Raw genomic sequence first — 7421 nt, forward strand, 5'->3', positions numbered from 1 at the left:
GCAGAACTGGGACACCTCAGAAGTTCCTGTATCTGCAGCCCACACCAGTGAGCCCTGGTGGCCATCTAAGAAGGAACTGAACCATCTCCTTGCTCTGCTGTTGTTTTTTAAAGAGGAAAAGTCTCAGTGACTGGGGCTGAATGCCAGCCCAATGTTCTTCAGAAGTTCTTGCACCCTTGATCTTGGCCAGAGTCAAGCAGGGCAATGAGTGATAAAGGAGCAGGAAAAAGGGAACAGAGGGAGGGAAGCATCATTTAGCCTCTCCCTAGTCCTCTTTCCTGCAGATTAATCTTCCCCAAGCTTGATATCAGCTCTGTGTTCAAAAATAAACCCACATTTCTCTGTCAGGAAAAGCTCCCACATATAAAAACCACACAGTCCTTCCTACCTCAGGATAAGCTGGAGCAGGAAATATTTGATTACTTAATGAAAACTTCAGGGGAAAAAAAACCCAACATTAGGTTGACTCATGCAAACTACATGTTGATTAATGAGAAGAAAAAAAAAAATGAAGAAAGAAAACATGATTTTACTGTACAGCTTCTGTCAAGTGCACTGGGAAAAAGTCCCTGTTGGGGGACAATGCAAGGGACATGACTGAGCTCAGCAGCATTAGGTGAATTAAAAACCTCATTTTGGAACAGCCTAGTCATGATGGTATAGTAACCTGGAGTGAGGTCCTTCACAAAAAAACACAAACCCACTATCTGTGTCTCTGTTTTTGAAATCAGAATTCAGCTGCTACCCTTTCCCCCCCTCATTTTACTGGCCTTTCTCAGCCAGCACTGGCTGTGTCTTTTTAAAGGTCACATTTTAAGTGGAAATTGCTCATCCCATGGTTAGTCCATGTGTGTCTTGTGACATTCAATAGAGCTGTATCATTTATGTTGTTGGTTCAGGAATAAACATTTAATTCTGTTTGACCTCAGATTCTTTTAAGCAATAGATGCTGAAGGACCAAGTTTTTCTAAAATGTAAGAAATTAGGCAGATTAGGGTACATAAATCAGTTAATCTGTAATTGCAAGGGTGATGTGAAGAATTTGTTGTTGGGCAGTTTGACATCAAGTTTGGTTTGGCTTGAAGGAGCTTTTGGAGTCAATACATTCATGGCAACTTGCACATTTATAGAAAAGCCAACATCATCCTGAGTTTATCTGCATCACTTCTGTGAGTGGCTTTGCTGGGATGTCTCCTGCTGAGCAGGGTGAATCTGATAAGCACCAGTTGGTGAAGGCAGATGAACAGGATTTTTCCCTCATCAGAAAAAAAACCAGTGCCAAAATCAATGCTGCAAAGCCCTGAACACACTGCAGAGAACTCCAATTTATGCCATCCAAGTTCAGATGAAGTGGTAGAATAAATTTGGGTGGAGAAGTGGGTTAAGAGGACATTAATTGGATAATGCCTCCTAAATCACTGCCCATAATGTTCCACCATTCATGAAGTCTCTGTGACTCATAGTGATCTTCCCATTGGCACAGTTTCCAATGCCAGTTTAACTTCCTGATGTTGGTGGGGTAACTCCTGATGCATGTGAAAAGGTCTTGATGGAGCTGATAACCAGGCAAGTGTACCTGTTTTCCTGCCTGCTGCTCTTCTGGTGCCCTTTGTACTGCAATGCTGGGTGTGCTGGAAAGGAGAGGGGGAGAAAATCCAACACGATTGTGTCATTTAATTTCATTTTATAGAATGGAGAAGGGGAGATTGAGGTGAGACATGAGGAGGGAATTGTGGAGTGTGAGGGTGGTGAGAGCCTGGCCCAGGTTGCCCAGGGAAGCTGTGGCTGCCCCATCCCTGGCAGTGTTGAAGGGCAGGTTGGATGGGGCTTGGAGCAACCTGGGCTGGTGGGAGGTGTCCCTGCCCATGCAGGGGGTTGGAACTGGGTGGTCTTGAAGGTCCCTTCCAACCCAAACCATTCTATAACTCTATGATTCATACAGTTGGTCTTACTCCATGATAGTACAGATGAAGCCAGAGTGTGGCTGTAAAAACATCTTGGCAATATTTTATCTGATTGCCCTTTACTCATGACAAAACATGTCCCTAGGTCAGGCCCACCTTTAGATCTCATAGAATCCCAGAACCCAGGCATGGCAGGTTGGAAGGGACCTCAGGGATCATCTGGCCCAACCTCTCTAGGCACTACTCTAGTTGACATGAGGTGGCTCAGCTCCCTGTCAAGCTGAGACTTCAAACTGCCCAGTGTGGGGGAATCCACCACTTCCCTGGGAGACTGTTCCAGTGTTGGGCTGATCTCATGGTGATATGTTGATTGCACAGCATTGCAATCCTTGCAGAGCTGACTGCTGGTATCTCTGTGTCTCTTTTCCATGTCCACAGTGTTTAGTTCATGGGGTCTGCAGGGGTGGAAAACCATGACAACTTTCACACTAGTGAAGAGGGATACACTGACAGAGGGGACCAGCAAGGGCTTACCCTGTACATGGGGTGGCTTCAGAGGACCTGAAGGAGCTTGAGAGCCTTGCTTGTGACCAGCCAGTACACTGAGAAAGATAAAAGTTTACAGGTCTGAAATACCTGTGATGGTTTGGTTTGCTGTTTTCCAGGTGTGCTGGTCCCATCCCTTCTGGAACCCTTGCTGTACTTCTGCAGGACCAAGTTCTACCTGAACCCTGGGGCCTTTCTTTCTCCTCCTAGTTAGCTGAGTGATGGATGTGCTACAAGGACCTGCCTGAGCATGTGGAATTGCTTGTCACATGTTGTTCATGTCACAGTTTTGCACTTATTCAGGGTCATGGAGATCAAAGTCATCCTGGAGGGGGAAATGACACAGAGGGGACATTTTCTGATGTAGTTAAGTAATACAATGACCAAGCACATCATCAAGGCAGAGAAAAACCAGAGAAGAAAAATGTTAATTGTTTCTGAATGTCTTCTCATTAATGTCCTGGGTTGCTTTTCTGCTGAACCAAACTTGCCTCCCACCACTTCTAAACTTTTCTCAGCTGTAAGTAAGAAGCTGCAACATATTTGATGCTTCAGACTTCCTTTCCTCCTGCTGCTTTTTTGATACAGTTGGAGCTGAGTTGGGGCCAAGTGTCCCACAGATTTCTAAAAACAGCAGTTGTGCTTCTGGAACAGCAGAAGGAAGAAGCTTGCAACTGTAGAAAGTAGGGGGAGAGGAAATAAATGCCACAAGCATGGTTGGTATTCAGAGAGTTGCACAAAATATCTCTTAAATCACTGGAATTACTTGTTGTATTGATAGGATGATGGTTTTGATGTTTGGGTTTTCTTCCCTAAAAGGGGATGTCCTGGCTGAGAATGCAGGACACAGCTGAGGATGAGTAGGACCCAAAACCTTTCCCAAGCTGTGAATGGCTAAATGCCTGCAGGGACCTCCTCTGGAGTCACCTGAAGGGCCTCATTGTGGACCTTTTTCTGGAGCATCTTTCATATGAGGAGAGGCTGAGAGAGCTGGGGATGTTGTGCCTTGAGAAGGCTCAAGAGGGATTGAATCAGAGTGTAAAAATACCTGGTGGGAGGGAATTGAAGGAGAGGGAGCCAGGCTCTTCTCAGTGGTGTCCACAGACAGAAGAGAAGCAATGGGCACACACTGAAACCCATGAAATTCCACCTGGACACAACAAGAGCTATCTTTGCTGTGAGGGTGGTCAAACACTGGCACAGGTTGCCCAGAGAGGTTGTGGACACACCATCTGTGGGGGTATCCAAAACCTGACTGGGCACAATCATGGAGAACCCACCTCAGGTGACCCTGTTTGGGAGCAGGGAGTTGGGCTGGAGGATTTCCAGAGTTCCCTTCCAACCTCAACCATCTGTTATTCTGTCCTGCCAGGACACAGACCCCTGAAGGAGGCAGGGTTCCCTGGCAGGCTGCTGGAACAGTTCCCTTGTTGATGTCCCTTCATTATCACCAGCACACAATACACTTCAGGATTGATCATTTACAACCTGTCCTAGCTCCTAATGCTCCTCCTTGTTCTTCTTGGTCTTCTTCTTGTGTCCCATGGACACAAAAGCTTGCAATGCTGACTTCTTCAGTGATCATGGTCCTCAAATGACTCTCTTGTTCAGCTTTGGAAAAAGAAGACACTTGAAGTCTGGGGCTGAAGAGTAGATTCTGAAACCTCTTCTATTTACCCCATGGTTGATTTTTAACTCTGCAGCCCTAAACATTCCAGATTCAATCTACTTGATCCATTATTTTTTTTTGGGTCAAAATTAGCTCTAATTTAGATAGTTTCACAACCAGGAAACCAAAAGCATGATTTCTTTCAGCATTTCTCATGGGCTGCTAGTGTAGAAACATTTGTAGGATTTTCTTTTCCTTCCTTCACTGTCATTTTTAAATCCTGAAGACTGACTGTTCTAATGGCAAGGCATCTGAAAAGAAAGCTCTGCCCTGGGTTTTCCCACTCTGCCCTGCTATGTCACTTGGTAAAATTACTCTTTGGGTGGTCTGTGCCACTTCCTTGGAGCTGATAGTGAAGGTGAGGAGGTGAAGACAATCCCCAAATGATTTGGTGCTGTGAGAAATGAAGCTTCTCTTCACTTCTCTCCCCTAGTTTTCTTGTGCTTTCTCTGGCTTTGTCTCCTGATCTGAGTCTTTTGAACTCCAGCCATTGCCCTCCATCCCAAGGCCTATCTGTTCAAAGATGGTGGAGGAGAGATGTTTAAACCAAATGCTTGGTGTGATTTTCCTTGGCCTTGTAGAAAACTCTGGGGCCCTCCAAAGCTTATGGGCTTGAAACCTTTTCCTTGCCTGGGGTTCCTTGGCAAGAAAAACCCACAACCCTGTGCTATAAATAAGAATTACCACAAGTCCTGGGACTCCAGGCATGTGAAAAATCCCCCTGCCACTGGCATCTGCTTGTTTCCTGCTGTGGTTTTGTCTTAGGCAACAGAACTTGTGAGCAGTTGAGGGGCAGCCACATCCCTGGCTGGGCACACGTGTCTGGAGATGGGTGTGCTGTGCTGCTGGACCTCTGGGCCTGGGGAAGGGCCCTCCTGGAATAGAAAAAAAGAAGAAAAAGAAGCAAGAAGCCCAGTACAGAAGAGTTTCTTGGTCTGAAAAAGTGCAATTTGCCATCAGTTCCCTTCAGGTGGTGGAAGGTTCCCTTCCAACAGCCCTTCCCGTGGTGCCTACACAGAGATGCCAGAGCCAGCAGCCATGGGTGGTGGGTTCCAGGTGGCTTGGGAAGGTGGTGCAGGGCTGGGCACACAGGGTTGGAGCTGCTGGGTGCTCTGGGTTGGGTCTAAAGGACCAGGTGTAGTGGCTTTTGCAACAGGAGGGCAGCAATGCTCTTGTTGTCAGCAGCCCCTGTAGCTGCTGTGCCAGGGCTGGAAGCATTTCTGCCACATCTTAGGGAGGGAGAGTGACCCACCACTGGGTTATTGGGAAGGACAACTGGGAAGGACAAGGCCACCTCACAGCAGAAGCACAGAGCAGGTTGTGTGGCAGGGAATGGAGCAAAAGCAGACCAGGCAGGGTCAGGTCCAACCTCCAAGTCCAAGGAAGAAACTGGCCCTGTGGTCCTGGCTCTCCCTGCTGCTGGGGCTGGTGCAGGAAACCTTGGATGGCTCTCACCAGAACTGAGCTCACTGCATCTTTGGGATCCCCAGGGAGGAGAGACTCAGTCTGCAGCTGGCTGGGCCCATCATTTGGGTTATGCTTTGTCAGAGGAAACCAGAGAGGCATTTTGTATTGTAGAGCATAAACCCAATCCTTTTATTAATAAAACCTATATAAATGTTATATATAAATATATATATATAAATACATTTCTTTCTTCTTTGTTAGATAATCCATTTAAGGAAAAAAAAAAAAGAAAAAAGCCATGATTCAGTGTGGAGTTCAAAACCAAGCAAACCCCACTTTGCAGCTCTGCCATTCCCAAGGGTTCCTGCACATCCTGGGGGCTTTCCCAGTCCAGCCTCGTGTCTGTGTTTTGCCAGGGGATGGGAAAGCATGCAGGGTTTCTGCCCAAAGACTCCAATCTTGGGAGATGAAGAGAAGACAAGTTCAGAGGGAGGGACCCAGAGGAGCTCAGCAGTGTGTTCCTGGAGGTGGGACCCAGAGGTTCCAAGGACAGTGCCTGGCACAGGAGTGGGAAGGAGCAGACTGTCCACTTCAGGGGCAGGGGGAAATGGCACTAACAGAGGTTGACTTCACATGCTTGGAAAGTTTTATTCTCAGTCCTGGAGTAACCCAGGGCAGCTCCCCACATGGGAATGCTAGAGGGTCTAAGGGAATCTCCCGTGCCCCACTGAGGAGGCTTGAAATAGAAAACCTTCTAAGCAAAAATAGTTGTATGTGGTTTAGGAAATCTCCTAAAGCCAGTCCCCCCATGTTCATGGAGGTGCTTTGTGTTACAGAGCTATATCAAATGCTTTCTAATTGCCTGGTTCACTGAGTTTCTACTCTCACCCCAATGGACTTGCTTCCCATTGCTGTGTGATCCTTCTACCCTTGTGAATCTAGCTTGTCTTTTTATCACAGGTCTCCCATTGTAAGGAAACTTTCTTTTTTGGAAGAAATACTCCCACAAGAGAAGAATGAAACCTCTACAGCAACAATACACTAATTCTCTTCCAAAACCATCAAAGAGTATATTCTGGAACAGCTCTCACAACCCAACTCTCTAAGCAGGATTAAATGTACAGATGTGCTGCTGCTGAAGGTCTTGTGCTTTTAGCTGAAATGAAATGGAAGTGGGTCTCACCAGCTTTGTTTCCAGCTGGAACTGAGTTTTTTTCTGAGTGAGGAGACAATAGTATTGTGTTCCAGCAGCTGAGACAGCTTAGCCAATACAGAACTTGCTAGTGGCTGTTTGCTCAAGCAGTGTCTTAGCTTCTTCCTGAACAGTTTGGGTAAACAGGTCTAAACCAGAGAGCCTGGCTGTTGAAATCTGAATTCTCAGTGACCAAGTTGCCTCCTAAGCCCTTCTGCACCTTCCTCTTCCACAATCTTCTGGTCTCAGTATGGAAAGGAACGTGGATGATTTTCTTCTGCCATGTCAATGCAAACAGCCTGATCTAGATCATTTCATACTGACATGACCTGCCAGTCCAGAAGCAGGAGCACTGGATGTTCATATTTTCAACCCCCTAATTGCCATCTGACCCAAACCATCATCTCAAAAGCCCACGTGTGTCTTCTGTCCTAACCTGTGGGCATGTGTGATTCAATTTTTTATTTCAATAAAACATTACAGTTGTTCTTGGTCCAGGAGGCTGAAGAGGGCAAGTGCCTTTGTACATCTTGAATCACATCTCCCGTGAGCTTTGAGTTCCTCCAAAAACTGGGGAGTAACTGTGACACTCATTGCCAAATGGGATAACAGGGAGTTTTGGATGAGCCTGCAGGTTTCAGGTTGGGGAAAATGGAGTTTTTCAGAGAGGTGAAAACAATTTCTATGCTGGGAAAGAAAGAGA

The sequence above is a fragment of the Chaetura pelagica genome, unplaced genomic scaffold (assembly GCF_000747805.2).
Source record: "Chaetura pelagica isolate M959 unplaced genomic scaffold, ChaPel_1.0 scaffold118, whole genome shotgun sequence".
NCBI classification, from domain to species: Eukaryota; Metazoa; Chordata; class Aves; order Apodiformes; family Apodidae; genus Chaetura; species Chaetura pelagica.